We start from the raw sequence: 17,579 nt of genomic DNA on the forward strand, positions 1-17,579 counted from the left end.
AACTTTTCAGTTATGTGAGCCAATAAATAACCTTTTTTTTGGGTTTAAGTTAAATAAATAGTGAAGATATTAATTCAATAATTAAAATATTGAAATATATTAAATATGCAGTTTAAACTTCATAGATCCTTTGGTCCTTGAAAATTCTGAAGAGCCTTATTTTTTTAAATTTAATTTATTTATTTGAGAGAGAGAGAAAGTGAGAGAGAGAGCATGAGAGGAGAGAAGGTCAGAGGGAGAAGCAGACTCCTCACGGAGCTCGAAGCCTGATGTGGGACTCGATCCCAAGACTCCAGGATCATGACCTGAGCCAAAAGCAGTCAGTTAAGCAACTGAGCCACCCAGGTGCCCCTGAAGTGCCTTTTTAGAAGGATGTGTCTCTCCCCGAACCCCTACTGAAAACAACTCTTAAGAAAGAAGACAAGGGAAGGTTGTGTTAAAGTTGAGGCATACAGAAAGCTTAATTAAAAAGCCATTGAATTGGGACGCCTGGGTGGCCCAGTTGGTTAAGTAGCTGCCTTCGACTCAGGTCATGGTCCCAGTGTCCTGGGATCAAGTCCCATATTGGGCTCCTTGCTCTGCGGGAAGCCTGCTTCTCTCTCTGCCTCTGACTGCCACTCTGCCTGCCTGTACTCTCTCTATCTCTCTGACAGATGAATAAATAAAATCTTTAAAACAAACAAAAACAAAAAGCCATTGAAACATTAAAATAATGGAAGAGAGGGTCCCAATTTGCAACTAGATTTAATATTCTCATATTTTTCTCACTTAGCATGGAGATTTAGCTTAAAGCTTTCCATTACATCATTCAACAAACATGTACTGTGCTCCAGCCTTGTGACTGCAAAAGGGCCTCTCCTGGTCTGTCTCCTTCTGACAGCCCAGTCTCTCCCGGGACCCCAGCCACCATGGGTAAGACTGATGACAGGTGGTGAGAAAAAGTGTCTAAGGAGGTGACATCTGAGCAGACATGTAAAAGAAAGGAAGAAGGAGCCAGCCATGAAGATCTGAGGCGAGAGCAGCAGAAAGAGCAAGCTCATAGATCCAAAGGTTTACTTGAAGAACAGCAAGGGGGGAGGGTCCAGGGTGCATGAGGGAGAGCCACCAGAAGGGCTGGTCAGGCGCCTGTTCATACGGGGTCTTGTAGGCTACCATAGGAAGTTTGTATTTTAGTCTGACAGTGATAGGGAGTAAATTAGGAGGCTCTGGGCAGATGAGTGAGATGAGAGAATTTATTTTTTAAAAGATCACTCTAGCTGCTCTGTGGAGAGCTGATTCCAGGGGCAATGAAGGAAGGAAACTGGTTAGAAAACTATCGCAATGATGTTGCTAAGGGTTGCTGGTACCCTGGAGGGATGGACAGAGGGCAGCTCAGTGTTTGAGAGTTCCGGCCAAGTGGTTGACATGGATACACTTATAGGGATACTCACACTTGTGAGGTTTTTTGTTTTTGTTTGTTTGCTTTTAAGATTTATATATATATTTGAGAGAGAGAGAGAAGCAGAATGGGAGGGAGGAGAAGAGGAAGGAGCAGAGAGGGAAGGAGCAGACAGGGAGAGAGAGGGACAAGCAGGTGCCATGCAGAAGTGTAGAGTGCTTCCTGGGACTCTATTTCACATCCCTGAGATCACGACCTGAGCCAAAATAAAGAGTCTGATGCTTAAAGGAAAGAGCTACCCAGGAGCTCCCACACTTGTGTTTTTAATCAAGGATGACTTAATTTTCTAAATAATGATTTTCTTTTGTGGGAAGAGTTCAGGGAGCTTATACCAGCTAAGAAGCGCTTATTACTGCTATGAAACTTTTCTTGTCTCAAATTCATTCAAGCAACTTATTATAAAGACAAATTTTTCAATCTCCTACCCCAAAGATTCTGATTCTACCAAGCCTAGAAATCTGCATTTGTGACCCAGACTTTGAGAATTACCAGTTAAGAATTTAGCACATCCCCTAGTGGTGGCTAATGGAAATTGCAGTTGTAACAAATTCAAAGTATAGTACTTTGATTTCTTCATATATATTTGTTACAGGCAAAGTAACAATCTTTTATGCTCCTCAGAGAGATAGTTTCATGGGTGTAATCAAATGGGGTGGAAACTCCTTCAATGATTATCTGGAGAGAACTCTCAGACATATTAAGATAAAAAATAATTGAAACTCTGTAAGTAGTAATTAATTGGCTATTATGAAGTCAGACAGTGGTAATGGCTCTGAACCCACAGCCCAGCTGATTATTAGAGTTCTATAAGATTAGAGTAATTGCTACTGTGGAGGTAAAATAAAAAGAGTGGCATTTTCCAAAAATTATAAAAAGCCAACACTCACTGAGGCAACAGAGCTAACCCCAGCCATGGAAGGGTAGCAGTACCATCCCCAGGGGGACGTTATTTTATTTTATTTTATTTTTTGACCACTGCTCTAACTAGGCATGAGTCAGTTCTTGTTGTGAATTTTGTTAGTTTGTCATTTTGGGTTGGAAACTGCTCCTCTCTTGCCCAGCCAAGACTAGCCGACCTCAACACTGCTACATCTCTGCTTGATGGCTCAGATACCTACCTGTCTTCCCTGGACAGTCCAGAGAGTGGGACAGAAGGCAGCCCAGTGGCTGAGCATTCCCACCACGTGAGGAAATATTTCAAAGGGAAATCTCCATGGAAGTGTGTCTCTACAGTCAGGATGGCTGGAAGAAAGTTCCAGCTTCAAAGTTTCTTTGTTGGTTTGTTCAGTTGTTTCTTTGTAATGGTTATTCTCTGAACTCTCCCTGCATATTCATCCCCCATTTCCATCCCCCCCCCCATGTTTTCTCTCCCTCAACACAGGCTCATACTTCTATTAGAAGCTCTTTCAGTATACATTTCTCACATTCTAGACAAGGCAACTGAGATGTGAGCAGAATGACTGCTCCAAGGCTACAGCGGAACTAGTGTCCAGAACCGCTCCTGGCTCCTGGTGGCCTCATAGAGTTCACAGGCCAGTGTGACCTGGGACCAAACAACCCCTCAACATCTGCTTGGACGGTCCTTCCTCTCCCCCTGCCCCCAGCCCCACTCCCTTACATCTGCAAGCATGTGCACATGCATACACACACACACACACACACACACACACACACACAGAATCTCTCTTAGTTTTCTTTCTTCTCCCTTTCCCTTCCGGCCAAGCCAGCAAAATATGAACAATTAGGGAAATCAAACCTCTCCTTTAAAAAAAATTCTTTATTTGAAAAACAACAAACCCAAATGAAGCCTCAGGTTTTTAACCTTCACCAACTAAATTATGCGGTGTTTACTTGTGTTACCTCATCTTGATTTATTTTTGTGGGTCAAGCCTCTAAAAATAAATAAATGAATAAAAGGTTTATTTGTTACAAGGCAAAGGAGAAGAACCTGAACAAGGAAATAGAAAACAAAAGGAAAGGTGAGCCGAAAGATTGCATAACTAATTAAGGGAACACAATACAAATCTGGACTTGCCCACATGTATTTTTCCATTTAGAAACAAACCTAACGACGCTGGCACATTCTTTTATTTCACGCCCCCTTCCCTCCCCCCATTGCGTGCCAGCTCAGGAGTACATCTGGAGGAAAGGCCTGCCCCCTAGTGGTGCCCGCGGAAATGTGCAGGTAACTGTGCCCAACGCGGGGCTGAGGTCGCCAGAGATATGTGCTTGAAAAACTTAGTACGAGAAGGAGTGCTTCCGCTGCTTTCCAGTAAATACAGCAGGTGGAGACACACACTGGAAAATTGGAACGCGGTCAGCCTTGCTTCCATTTGGCTGTTAGAAGATTGCTAGGCACCCAGAGATACTGAAACTTACGTTTGACCATGATTCATTGGTGATGCTTCCTATGTCCTGCTTGTTTTTAATTCTTGAAAACTGTTAAGATCTAGAGCTTTTAAGCAAATGCCATTTTCAAATCCATTGCCCCCCACCAAACACACACCATTCATTTATTTTAAATACTTACTTAGTGCAGACATATGGGGTGAGGTGGTGGTGCAAAGGCTGAGACACAGATCCCCTCCTTCAAATTCACCCTCTGAGGGGGAGACAAGATATATTTAGACATAATTACAGTACATGGCAGTGATCCAAAAAGAGAAAAAAAATATTGATTATATATTATGCATCAATTTTACTGTATAGTTAGATATTGCATATTAATATATTTTAGCACACCTTAATAATTAGGTAATTATATATTTTAATATAATTATAAAATTGTGTTATTTGAATATCATTAACTTAAATATAACATATAATGTATTATAGACATAAACACAGAGCAACTGTGGGCCAAGTCCTGAGGTATGTCCACATTTCATTTAGTATTTAATCACAACAGTATCTTTTAACAGAAAAGGACAGGGAGGTTTGGAAAGATTACATAATTGGCCCCAGTTCACATAGCTATGAAATGGCAAAGTCAGAACCTGAACTCAGGTTTTCTGATTTCATCTGTATTTCACTTACCCTCACCAGACTTTCACTGAAAGTTTACTATGTATCAGGTGATGTGCTAGGGGTTCAAGGTGCAAAGATGGGAGACTGCTGTCACTGGCCTTGGGTTTCTAGTTTTGTAGGGAACTGAGTATGTGGGAAAACAATTCGATTACGTTATGATATATGCAATAATGGAATTGTGCACAAATTGCCTTGTGAGCCACGCAACCTTGTTACTTGGCCATGACTGAACTGCCCAGACAGAAGCCTGCAACTCGACCAAAAGCAACCATCTTCAGACCTACCAGGGACTCTGGGGAGGCCTGATATAGTCATTCTGCCTGAGAATGGACACAACTTACTCACCCAACCGATGACCTGTCGTTGACAGTTTTGACTGTGAAAATCCCAAAAAATTACAGCACCAGAGTAAAATTAGGGAGAAACAGAAGTGGAGGTGACAGGTGAACTGGTCAGAAGCAGAAGCAGGAGGTACAGAGAGAGGATCCAAACTCGGCATCTGGCATCGTCATAGGAAGAAGGAGCCGAAGGTCCCTTCTCCCAGGGCAAGTCTGTTTTTATCATTAGTTCCTTCCCAGGGTTTCAGGGCTCCCCGTGGCTGGACTGTGAGACTGCCTGGATGATGTCTCTGCTTCTTGCTGCCTTATGTGTCCTTCTGTCATCCAAAGCATCTGAGCTCAGCCAGGACTGGGATCCTGCAACGGAGAGTCTTAAGTCCTGTGGTCTGATGTGGCCCCAAGAGCGAGTGAGGCGTGGCGGCTGGACGGGTGGACTTCGCAGAGGCCTCACCAGGAGGTGACGCCCAAGCACAGTGTTGAGGTCCATGTAGGAGTTTTCCAAAAAGACAGAGGTATGGATGGTGCTCCAGAAAGTTCAGTGTTCCTTCCAGCACCGAGCATGACTGGTGGCAAACCTGTAATGTCTTCGTTCTCCTTCCAGGGAAGTGACCAGAAATTCTCTCTTTGGGAACGTCAGCTTAGAGAGAGGGCAGTGGGAAAGGGGAATTTTCTCTCTCATGGAGACACTACATCCTGAAGCCTGGTGGTTCTGCCCAGATGCTATGGCTTCAAACACTGGCATATTCTTCTCCACTGGAGTAACTTGTAGCTTTAGGTGTGTGAGGTACTGATCCAAGAGATAGTGTGAAACTAAGGATATATACAATGAGTCTTCTTGGGGTGTCATTATCACTGATGATTTGGGAGGAGAAAAGTTTGCAATTTTTACACTCTACTTTTTTGTCATATATAGATCAGTGTAAGCCTCCTTTTCCATGTTGGCTTAAATTTCTTTCTTTTTGCACTAACATGTGTAAAATCTTATGATTCAGCATGGAACTGTCCTCAAAGAAACACAGACTCTCCCTTGCACTGGTAATTACAATGTTTTCTTTCCTTCTCTTCCTTCCTTCCTTCCTTCCTTTCAAGATTTTATTTACTTGTCAGAGAGAGAGAGAGAGAGAGAGAGAGCACAAGCAGAGGGGGCAGCAGGCTCCCCACCGAGCAAGGAGACCCATGCGGGACTCAATCCTAGGACCCTGAGAGCCAAAGGCAGTGGCTTAACCGAATGAGCCACCCAGGTGTCCCTACAATGTCATTTCTATATAAAAATAAACTCTGATCTAGTATGAAGTGGTAGGCAAAATTTGAAACCTGTTTTAGAGACAAAGCATGAGACTTTTGAGAAGCTTCTTCTCTAAAGCTATGGCTTTCAGGTCAACTGGATTTATTTTGCCTGACCCAAAGAGAATGTCATGGAAAACTTGGAGAGACACTTTTTTAGGCCGTTGCCTCAACTTCCTAAATTGTCCACTCTGTTTAAGTTCTACCTATTACAAATTCATATCGCTTGATTTTTTAAAAATTGTGGTGAGAACACACAAAATTTACCACCTTCATCAGTTTTAAATGCATAGTTCATTACTCTCTCTCTTTTTTTTTAAAAAAGATTTTATTTATTTATTTGAGAGAGAGAGAGAGTGTGAGAGCATGAAAAAGGAGAAGGTCAAAGGAGAAGCAGACTCCCCGTGGAGCAGGGAGCCCCATGCAGGACTTGATCCCAGGACTCCAGGATCAAGACCTGAGCTGAAGGCAGTTGCTTAACCAACTGAGCCACCCAGGTGCCTTTACAGTTCATTAGTCTTAAGTAGTCTTTGCTGTGCAACAGAGTTCTAGAACTTTTCCTCTCACAAGACTGAAGCTCTACACCCATTAAATGAGTCCCTACTTCTCGCTCTGCCTAGTCCCTGCTTTCCCTTCAGGTACATCCATGCTGTAGCAAGTGATGGGACTTCTTTCCTTTTTAAGGCTGAATAACTGAACACCATATATATATGTATCAGTTTGTTTATCCCACAGATGAAGGAGATGAGAAGGAGAAGGGTTGCTTCTCCTTCTTGGCTCTTATGAATAATGTTGCTATGAACATGAGTGAGCCAACATATCTTTGAGCCCCTGCTTTCAATTCTTTTGGATATATACTCTGAATTGGTATTCCTGGATCCCATCCTAATTCTATTTTTAATTTTTGAAAGCAACTGCCATACTGTTTTCCACAGTGGCTGCACAGTGTACAAGGCTTTCGGTTTCTCTGCACCCTCACCAACACATGTGATTTTTCTGGTTGGTTGGTGGGTTGATGGTTGTCGTTGTTATTTGATAGTAGACATCCTAATGGGTGTGAGGTGACAGGTAGGTTGCTTTTAAAGTCTGAATTCCCTTGGAATTGGTAAGGGTATCTGTGAACCTTCATGCCTTATAGTAAACTTAACTTGACCTTAGCAAATTGCTAAGGTCATTTTTTGAGTCCATGGTATTTAGATGTAGAAGAAGTTGTTAGAACCCTAGAAGAAGATCCTAGATATTCCCCCAAATGATAAAGCATTAGGGGTGGCCTGAGTGGCTCAGTCAGTTAAGCATTCCACTCTTGGTTTTGGCTTGGGTCATGATCTCACGGTCATGAGCTGGAACCCCTTATCAGGCTTCACACTCAGTGCAGAGTCTGCTTGAGATTCTCTTTCCTTCTTCTTCTGCCCCTCCCTACTCTCTTCCTCTCTCCCCAAAATAAATAAATGAAACTTTAAAAAATGAGAAAGCATTAAAACTGGAAGCCTGGGGAATGGGGGCTATCTGAGAAATTCCACAGAGGATATTTTCCTCTCACAGTTGTTTTGACCCTCAGGACTTTTTTCTTAAACGAATACAAACACTTTCATCAGAATTATTCCAACATTTCTGAGAATATCATCAAGAACTTATTTTCTGGAAACAACTCTTTTGAGTTAACTTAATTCTTTGATCAATTCTCTTTTTACTGTGGAGTCACATAATTTTCAGTATTTTTACTTCATTAAAATAATTTGGATTTAATTCAATGATCACATTTTGTACTTGTATTAAATTTTCCCAACTTTGACTTCAGCAATTTTGAGTTTTCTTTTGTGGTCATTTTCTACCAAGTCTAATTTTCCTGGGTTAGGTTTTATAGGTGCAATTTTTGACAAGATGATTTGATTTTTTAGTCAATTTTAAAAGTCAATAACAAGTTTGGTTGTGAGCAGTTTTTGCCTTTGTCAGTTTTATTTTGTGTTATTTCTACAAAATGTGATTTTAACTGGGTCGATTTTTGTAGTTTTGAGAATTACCAAAACAATGAGATTCTTCAGTTCGCTTTTTGTCATTATTAAATTTAACATTTATAGCTTTAGCTCTTCTGATTTAAATCTGTGTTGATTATTTCTACAATGTCTATTTTTTTTTTTTTTTTTGTGACCAGGTTAAAGTGTACTTGAAGTCAAAATACGGAGGTTGCAACATCTTGTTTTCCTCTAAAATTGTTCTGATTAAAAAATTAAAAATGGAGTGTCACTCCTGAAAGCCCTCACTGTACCATTTCTTCACAGTCTTCCCAGGTAGCAGAGAGCAAAGGAATCCTTTGATGAAATGCCTATAGGTCAGTGTTCCCAGGCAGAGACCAGAGTGAGAAGGGTGGAGAGTGACAGAGGCAGGGGCTCCTCACCCAACTAGTTCACGTATGTCCCAGTGAAGTCAGTATCCAGAAAAGGAGCATCCAGAGAAGACTTAAAGGGATGGGGGTCAGCAAACCTGCTTCACCCCAGATGCAGAATAAATCGAACACATATGAGTTTTGTCAAGTCCAGATGATGTCACTAGTGACAGCACCTCTCTCTCTCTAACACCCACTTTCTGAGGCACGACTCTGGTGTTGCTGTGGGTCTGGGTCAACAAGAGCCTAGCCAGATGGATGAACTCACTCTGTTGCTCTCTGGGAAGACTGTGAGGAGATGGGGGCTTTTGGGAGGGAAGGATGGAAGCCCTTAGAAGTCTGCATGGTTAGAGGGAGTTCTGAAAACAGAGAATGGCAGGAAGGGGAGAGAGTGGAAAGGGGTGCCAATGGCTGGCCTGGCCAAGAGGCAGACTTGGGCTTACACAGAAGGCAGCAGTTGGATCAGGGTTTACAGGGCACTCTGATGTACTTTACATAAGAGAATGCCACCAAGATTGCCCGAGATACGGGGTATAGATAGCGATGCTGCTGGGTCCGTGGTGGGGGGCAGGGGACACACTCTCCCTTCAGAATCCCGTAGCACAGTTTTTTTTTTTTAATTTTTAATTTTTTATAAACATATATTTTTATCCCCAGGGGTACAGGTCTCTGAATCACCAGGTTTACACACTTCACAGCACTCACCAAAGCACATACCCTCCCCAATGTCCATAATCCCACCCCCTTCTCCCAACCTCCCTCCCCCCAGCAACCCTCAGTTTGTTTTGTGAGATTAAGAGTCACTTATGGTTTGTCTCCTTCCCAATTCCATCTTGTTTCATTGATTCTTCTTCTACCCACTTAAGCCCCCATGTTGCATCACCACTTCCTCATATCAGGGAGATCATATGATAGTTGTCTTTCTCCGCCTGACTTATTTTGCTAAGCATGATTCGCTCTAGTTCCATCCATGTCGCAAATGGCAAGATTTCATTTCTTTTGATGGCTGCATAGTATTCCATTGTGTATATATACCACATCTTCTTGATCCATTCATCTGTTGATGGACATCTAGGTTCTTTCCATAGTTTGGCTATTGTGGACATTGCTGCTATAAACATTCAGGTGCACGTGCCCCTTTGGATCACTATGTTTGTATCTTTAGGGTAAATACCCAGTAGTGCAATTGCTGGGTCATAGGGCAGTTCTATTTTCAACATTTTGAGAAACCTCCATGCTGTTTTCCAGAGTGGCTGCACCAGCTTGCATTCCCACCAACAGTGTAGGAGGGTTCCCCTTTCTCCGCATCCTTGCCAGCTTCTGTCATTTCCTGACTTGTTGATTTTAGCCATTCTGACTGGTGTGAGGTGATACCTCATTGTGGTTTTGATTTGTATTTCCCTGATGCCTAGTGATATGGAGCACTTTTTCATGTGTCTGTTGGCCATCTGGATGTCTTCTGTCTGTTCATGTCCTCTGCCCATTTCTTGATTGGATTATTTGTTCTTTGGGTGTTGAGTTTGCTAAGTTCTTTATAGATTTTGGACACTAGTCCTTTATCTGATATGTCGTTTGCAAATATCTTCTCCCATTCTGTCAGTTGTCTTTTGATTTTATTAACTGTTTCCTTTGCTGTGCAAAAGCTTTTGATCTTGATGAAATCCCAATAGTTCATTTTTGCCCTTGCTTCCCTTGCCTTTGGCGTTGTTCCTAGGAAGATGTTGCTGTGGGTGAGGTCGAAGAGGTTGCTGCCTGTGTTGTCCTCAAGGATTTTGATGGATTCCTTTCGCACATTGAGGTCCTTCATCCATTTTGAGTCTTTTTTCATGTGTAGTGTAAGGAAATGGTCCAATTTCATTTTTCTGCATGTGGCTGTCCAATTTTCTCAGCACCATTTATTGAAGAGGCTGTCTTTTTTCCATTGGACATTCTTTCCTGCTTTGTCGATGAGTTGACCATAGAGTTGAGGGTCTATTTCTGGGCTCTCTATTCTGTTCTATTGATCTATGTGTCTGTTTTTGTGCCAGTACCATGCTGTCTTGATGATGACAGCTTTGTAATAGAGCTTGAAGTCCGGAATTGTGATGCCACCAATGTTGGCTTTCTTTTTCAATATCCCTTTGGCTATTCGAGGTCTTTTCTGGTTCCATATAAATTTTAGAATTATTTGTTCCATTTCTTTGAAAAAGATGGATGGTACTTTGATAGGAATTGCATTAAATGTGTAGATTGCTTTAGGTAGCATAGACATTTTCACAATATTTATTCTTCCAATGCAGGAGCATGGAACATTTTTCCATTTCTTTGTGTCTTCCTCAATTTCTTTCATGAGTACTTTATAGTTTTCTGAGTATAGATTCTGTGTCTCTTTGGTTAGGTTTATTCCTAGGTATCTTATGGTTTGGGGTGCAATTGTAAATGGGATTGACTCCTTAATTTCTCTTTCTTCTGTCTTGTTGTTGGTGTAGAGAAATGCAACTGATTTCTGTGCATTGATTTTATATCCTGACACTTTACTGAATTCCTGTACAAGTTCTAGCAGTTTTGGAGTGGAGTCTTTTGGGTTTTCCACATATAGTATCATATCATCTGCGAAGAGTGATAATTTGACTTCTTCTTTGCCGATTTGGATGCCTTTAATTTCCTTTTGTTGTCTGATTGCTGAGGCTAGGACCTCTAGTACTATGTTGAATAGCAGTGGTGATAATGGACATCCCTGCCATGTTCCTGACCTTAGCGGAAAAGCTTTCAGTTTTTCTCCACTGAGAATGATATTTGTGGTGGGTTTTTCATAGATGGCTTTGATGATATTGAGGTATGTGCCCTCTATCCCTACACTTTGAAGAGTTTTGATCAGGAAGGGATGCTGTACTTTGTCAAATGCTTTTTCAGCATCTATTGAGAGTATCATATGGTTCTTGTTCTTTCTTTTATTGATGTGTTGTATCACATTGACTGATTTGCGGATGTTGAACCAACCTTGCAGCCCTGGAATAAATCCCACTTGGTCGTGGTGAATAATCCTTTTAATGTACTGTTGAATCCTATTGGCTAGTATTTTGGTGAGAATTTTCGCATCTGTGTTCATCAAGGATATTGGTCTATAGCTCTCTTTTTTGATGGGATCCTTGTCTGGTTTTGGGATCAAGGTGATGCTGGCCTCATAAAATGAGTTTGGAAGTTTTCCTTCCATTTCTATTTTTTGGAACAGTTTCAGGAGAATAGGAATTCATTCTTCTTTAAATGTTTGGTAGAATTCCCCTGGGAAGCCGTCTGGCCCTGGGCTTTTGTTTGTTTGGAGATTTTTAATGACTGTTTCAATCTCCTTACTGGTTATGGGTCTGTTCAGGCTTTCTATTTCTTCCTGGTTCAGTTGTGGTAGTTTATATGTTTCTAGGAATGCATCCATTTCTTCCAGATTGTCAAATTTGTTGGCGTAGAGTTGCTCATAGTATGTTCTTATAATAGTTTGTATTTCTTTGGTGTTAGTTGTGATCTCTCCTCTTTCATTCATGATTTTATTTATTTGGGTACTTTCTCTTTTCTTTTTGATAAGTCGGGCCAGGGGTTTATCAATTTTATTAATTCTTTCAAAGAACCAGCTCCTAGTTTCGTTGATTTGTTCTATTGTTTTTTTGGTTTCTATTTCATTGATTTCTGCTCTGATCTTTATGATTTCTCTTCTCCTGCTGGGCTTAGGGTTTCTTTCTTGTTCTTTCTCCAGCTCCTTTAGGTGTAGGGTTAGGTTGTGTACCTGAGACCTTTCTTGTTTCTTGAGAAAGGCTTGTACTGCTATATATTTTCCTCTCAGGACTGCCTTTGTTGTGTCCCACAGATTTTGAACCGTTGTATTTTCATTATCATTTGTTTCCATGATTTTTTCAATTCTTCTTTAATTTCCCGGTTGACCCATTCATTCTTTAGAAGGATGCTGTTTAGTCTCCATGTATTTGGGTTATTTACAAACTTCCTTTTGTGGTTGAGTTCTAGCTTTAGAGCATTGTGGTCTGAAAATATGCAGGGAATTATCCCAATCTTTTGATACCAATTGAGTCCTGATTTAGGACCGAGGATGTGATCTATTCTGGAGAATGTTCCATGTGCACTAGAGAAGAATGTGTATTCTGCTGCTTTGGGATGAAATGTTCTGAATATATCTGTTATGTCCATCTGGTCCAGTGTGTCGTTTAAGGCCTTTATTTCCTTGCTGATCTTTTGGTTGGATGATCTGTCCATTTCAGTGAGGGGAGTGTTAAAGTCCCCTACTATTATTGTATTATTGTTTATGTGTTTCTTTGATTTTGTTATTAATTGGTTTATATAGTTGGCTGCTCCCACGTTGGGGGCATAGATATTTAAAATTGTTAGATCTTCTTGTTGGACAGACCCTTTGAGTATGATATAGTGTCCTTCCTCATCTCTTATTATAGTCTTTGGCTTAAAATCTAAGTGATCTGATATAAGGATTGCCACTCCTGCTTTCTTCTGATGTCCATTAGCATGGTAAATTCTTTTCCACCCCCTCACTTTAAATCTGGAGGTGTCTTTGGGCTTAAAATGAGTTTCTTGGAGGCAACATATAGATGGGTTTTGTTTTTTTATCCATTCTGATACCCTGTGTCTTTTGACAGGGGCATTTAGCCCATTAACATTCAGGGTAACTATTGAGAGATATGAATTTAGTGCCATTGTATTGCCTGTAAGGTGACTGTTACTGTATATGGTCTCTGTTCCTTTTTGATCTACCACTTGTAGGCACTCTCTTTGCTTAGAGGACCCCTTTCAATATTTCCTGTAGAGCTGGTTTGGTGTTTGCAAATTCTTTCAGTTTTTGTTTGTCCTGGAAGCTTTTAATCTCTCCTTCTATTTTCAATGATAGCCTAGCTGGATATAGTATTCTTGGCTGCATGTTTTTCTCGTTTAGTGCTTTGAAAATATCATGCCAGCTCTTTCTGGCCTGCCAGGTCTCTGTGGATAGTTCAGCTGCCAATCTAATATTTTTACCATTGTATGTTACAGACTTCTTTTCCCGGGCTGCTTTCAGGATTTTTTCTTTGTCACTAAGACTTGTGAATTTTACTATTAGGTGAAGGGGTGTGGGCCTATTCTTATTGATTTTGAGGGGCGTTCTCTGAACCTCCTGAATTTTGATGCTTGTTCCCTTTGCCATATTGGGGAAATTCTCCCCAGTAATTCTCTCCAGTATACCTTCTGCTCCCCTCTCTCTTTCTTCTTCTTCTGGAATCCCAATTATTCTAATGTTGTTTCATCTTATGGTGTCACTTATCTCTCGAATTCTCCCCTCATGGTCCAGTAGCTGTTTGTCCCTCTTTTGCTCAGCTTCTTTATTCTCTGTCATTTGATCTTCTATATCACTAATTCTTTCTTCTGCCTCATTTATCCTAGCAGTGAGAGCCTCCATTTTTGATTGCACCTCATTAATAGCTTTTTTGATTTCAACTTGGTTAGATTTTAGTTCTTTTATTTCTCCAGAAAGGGCTTTTATATCTCCCGAGAGGGTTTCTCTAATATCTTCCATGCCTTTTTCAAGCCTGGCTAGAACCTTGAGAATTGTCATTCTGAACTCTAGATCTGACATATTACCAATGTCTGTATTGATTAGGTCCCTAGCTTTCGGTACTGCCTCTTGTTCTTTTTTTTTGTGGTGAATTTTTCCGTCTTGTCATTTTGCCCAGATAAGGGTATATGAAGGAGCAAGTAAAATACTAAAAGGGTGGCAACAACCCAGGAAAATATGCTTTAACCAAATCAGAAGGGATCCCAAATCGTGAGGGGGGAGAAAGGGGATAAAAAGAGGTTCAAAAAGGAAGAAAGAAAAAAAAAGAGGAAAAAAAAACAAAACAAAGAAAAGAATTTAAAAAAGGAAAACAAATAAAGAAAAATATAAAAAAGAAAAAATATATATATATTAGATAAACTAGTTATAAAACGTTAAAAAAAAGCGAAGAAAAAAGAAAAAAAAAAGAAAAAGAAAGAATTAAATTAACTGCAAGACTAAAAAAAATAAATCACAGGGAGAAAGCCATGAGTTCCGTGCTTTGCTTTCTCCTCCTCTGGAATTTTGCTGCTCTCCTTGGTATTGAAACCGCACTCCTTGGTAGGTGAACTTGGTCTTGGCTGATTTCTTGTTGATCTTCTGGGGGAGGGGCCTGTTGTAGTGATTCTCAAGTGTCTTTGCCCCAGGCGGAATTGCACTGCCCTTACCAGGGGCCCGGGCTGAGTAATCCGCTCAGGTTTGCTTTCAGAAGCTTTTGTTCCCTGAGAGCTTTCCTTGAGTTCTGGAGGACGGGAATACAAATGGCGGCCTCCTGGTCTCCAGCCCGGAGGAGCGGAGAGCCCGGGGCCCCACTCCTCAGTGCACCCTCAGAGAACAGCGCCCAGTTACTCCCGTCTGCCTGACCTCCGGCCGCGCTCCGAGCTCACGGAGCCTGCGACCAGTTCAAGGTAACACCGAGCTGTGAGCTTACTGTCGGCTCTGTCTCTGTAGCCAGCTTTCCTGTTCCAATACCCGCGAGCTCTGCGACACTCAGACACCCCCGATCCTTCTGTAACCCTGCGGGACCTGAGGCCACGCTGACCCCGCGTGGGCTTCGCCCCGGTTTAGCCTCTGGAGCGATGTCCCTCAGCGGAACAGACTTTTAAAAGTCCTGATTTTGTGTGCAGTTGCTCCGCCGCTTGCCGGGAGCCGGCCCCTCCCCCCGGGGTTTATCTTCCTGTCGTTTTGGATTCACGTCTCCACCAGTCCTACCTTTCAGAAAGTGGTTGTTTTTCTGTTTCCAGAATTGCTGTTCTTCTTCTCTTCTATCTGCCTATGGATTTGTAGGTGTTTGCAATCTTTAGATAAGCTATCTAGCTGATCTCCGGCTAGCTGATGTAGTCTCAGCCTGCTACTTCTCCGCCATCTTGACTCCTCCCCTGGAGCACAGTTTTGTCACTGAACACATTTCTACTGTAAATGCGATTGCAAATGGTGGCTTTTCCCCTTAGCTCAACTTGTAGAGAGGGAGGGAAAGAGAAGGAGGAGAGAGAGACTGATTAGACAGTTGGCTCTGGCCCTCACCTCTGATTCAGCCAGCGATTGCTGTTGGCGGTTGGCTGGGTGGGGAGGCTCCCCCACAGGCAGCAGGAGCAGAGTAGGCTGGGGACCAAGCAGGAACTTAGAAACACGTCTAGTACAATCATGCTTTGCTTCTTGTCAGTGACACAATACGTATTTAACATATTCTCCTGGGTATATTAAAATTCAATCTAATACAAGCCAGCGGCAAGTAGTCTTCCTTTCATTATATACCCCAGGCAGCCCCTGGAGAGAGAGAAGTGGATTGGTCAGCAGAGAGAAGCGAGATCAGAAAGCCATGTGAATGCCACAACCTCACCTCACTCAGACGTGGCTGCCACCTCCATCAGTATCACAGGTTCCAAGAATTTACCAGAAGGGAGGAAAAGGAAGGTGGAAGGAAAAAGAGAGACTGGACAGTAGAGAAATACAACTGATAAAAGTAAGCTCCTTCCAAGAAAAATTCTATTGTCAAGCTGTTCCCTGAGGGAACGCGTCCTCGGAGAGGTACGAAGTGCACTCCCCTTTTCTACTATGGGTTTTTTTTCCCCCTTATCCCTATGAAAAAAAATCTGTTAATTGCATATGACAAACAAAATGTTATTTCTTTTTCTTGAGTACTCCATAATTGTATAGAAATGTGTATCATTTCCTTTCCATAATTTTGAGAAGATTTTTGAAGACAGTGACATATTCTGACTCTTTAAGAACAAAACAATTCAATTTAAAAATCACTGAATGACAGCAATCAAAGTGCTCAAGTGAGGCAGTTCGCTTCAGCACTTGTTCGAAATGTCATTAGAAAACCGACATATAGTGGGTTGTTATGGCAACTGGAATAGCCGAGTTTATAACATCACTGTAATTAACGTGATCCAAACGTTATTAATCTTTCAACATCACTCACATCCTCTGAAGGAACAGCAGCTCTGGTCCTCTTAGGATTTTTCAATGGTGTTATCTTTGTAGCTTTCTTCCCATTTTATTTTATTTTCAAATATATCTTCCTCTGACGTGGCTTTAGTGAAATTAGCTATTGTTTCTCTGCCTTTATTCATTCTATTTTGACTGCTATTTTTTGATAAAACTTGCAATAAAATGGAAAAAAAAGGAATCACAGCTAAAAACCAAAACAAAGTCTAAAGATGAAAAGACACATGCATTTAAATGTGGAGAACCTGAGAAAAATAGTAAAATACTTTGCATATAGAGATTTAGTATTAATTCACATTTGTGTAGCACTTTATAATTTTTAAAGCAGCTTTACATATATTATTTAATATACAAACCCTGAGAGGACAAGTAGAATTTTTGGGGTGCCTACAACATGACATTAAATGTGATATGTAAACGTGGATGTTTTAGATTTCACAACAAACCTGTATGGTAAGTGGGGGTTAAAAATATGCCTTCACAACTTGACAACAAGAACCCAAGAACCCGATTAAAAAATGGACAGTCTTCAAAAAACATTTCTCCAAGGATGATGTATAGAAATTGTCAACAAATAAATGAAAAGATGTACAACTTCACTAATTATTAAGAGATATTCAAACCAAAAGTATAAGCCCCTCATATCCATTAGGGTGTTTATTATAAAATAAAACAAAAAAATAACAGGTGTTGGGGAGGATGTGGAGAAATTGGAATCCTGGTGTGCTTAGGTGAAACTATAAAATGGTGCAGCCACTGTGGAAAACAGTATGGTGTTTGCTCAAAAAACTGTCCCAGCAAATGATCCAGCAATCCTACTTCTAAGGTACACATCCAAAAGACTGACAACAGAGTCTTGAAGAAATATTTACACGCTCATATTCACAGCTGCTTCCTTCATAAGAGCCAAGAGGTGGAAGTGACCCAAGTATCCATGGACAGATGAAGAGATGAATGAACAGGTCTATCTGTTTGATTGAAGATGATTCAGCTTTAGAAAGAAAGTCCTGTCACATGCTAAAACATGGCTGAACCTGGAGGACATTGTGTTACGTGAAATAAGCCACAAACAGAAAAACAAATACTATGTGATTCCAG

This window comes from Mustela putorius, unplaced genomic scaffold (genome assembly GCF_011764305.1).
Source record: "Mustela putorius furo isolate JIRA1106 unplaced genomic scaffold, ASM1176430v1.1 tig00000145_pilon_pilon_pilon, whole genome shotgun sequence".
Classification (NCBI taxonomy): Eukaryota; Metazoa; Chordata; class Mammalia; order Carnivora; family Mustelidae; genus Mustela; species Mustela putorius.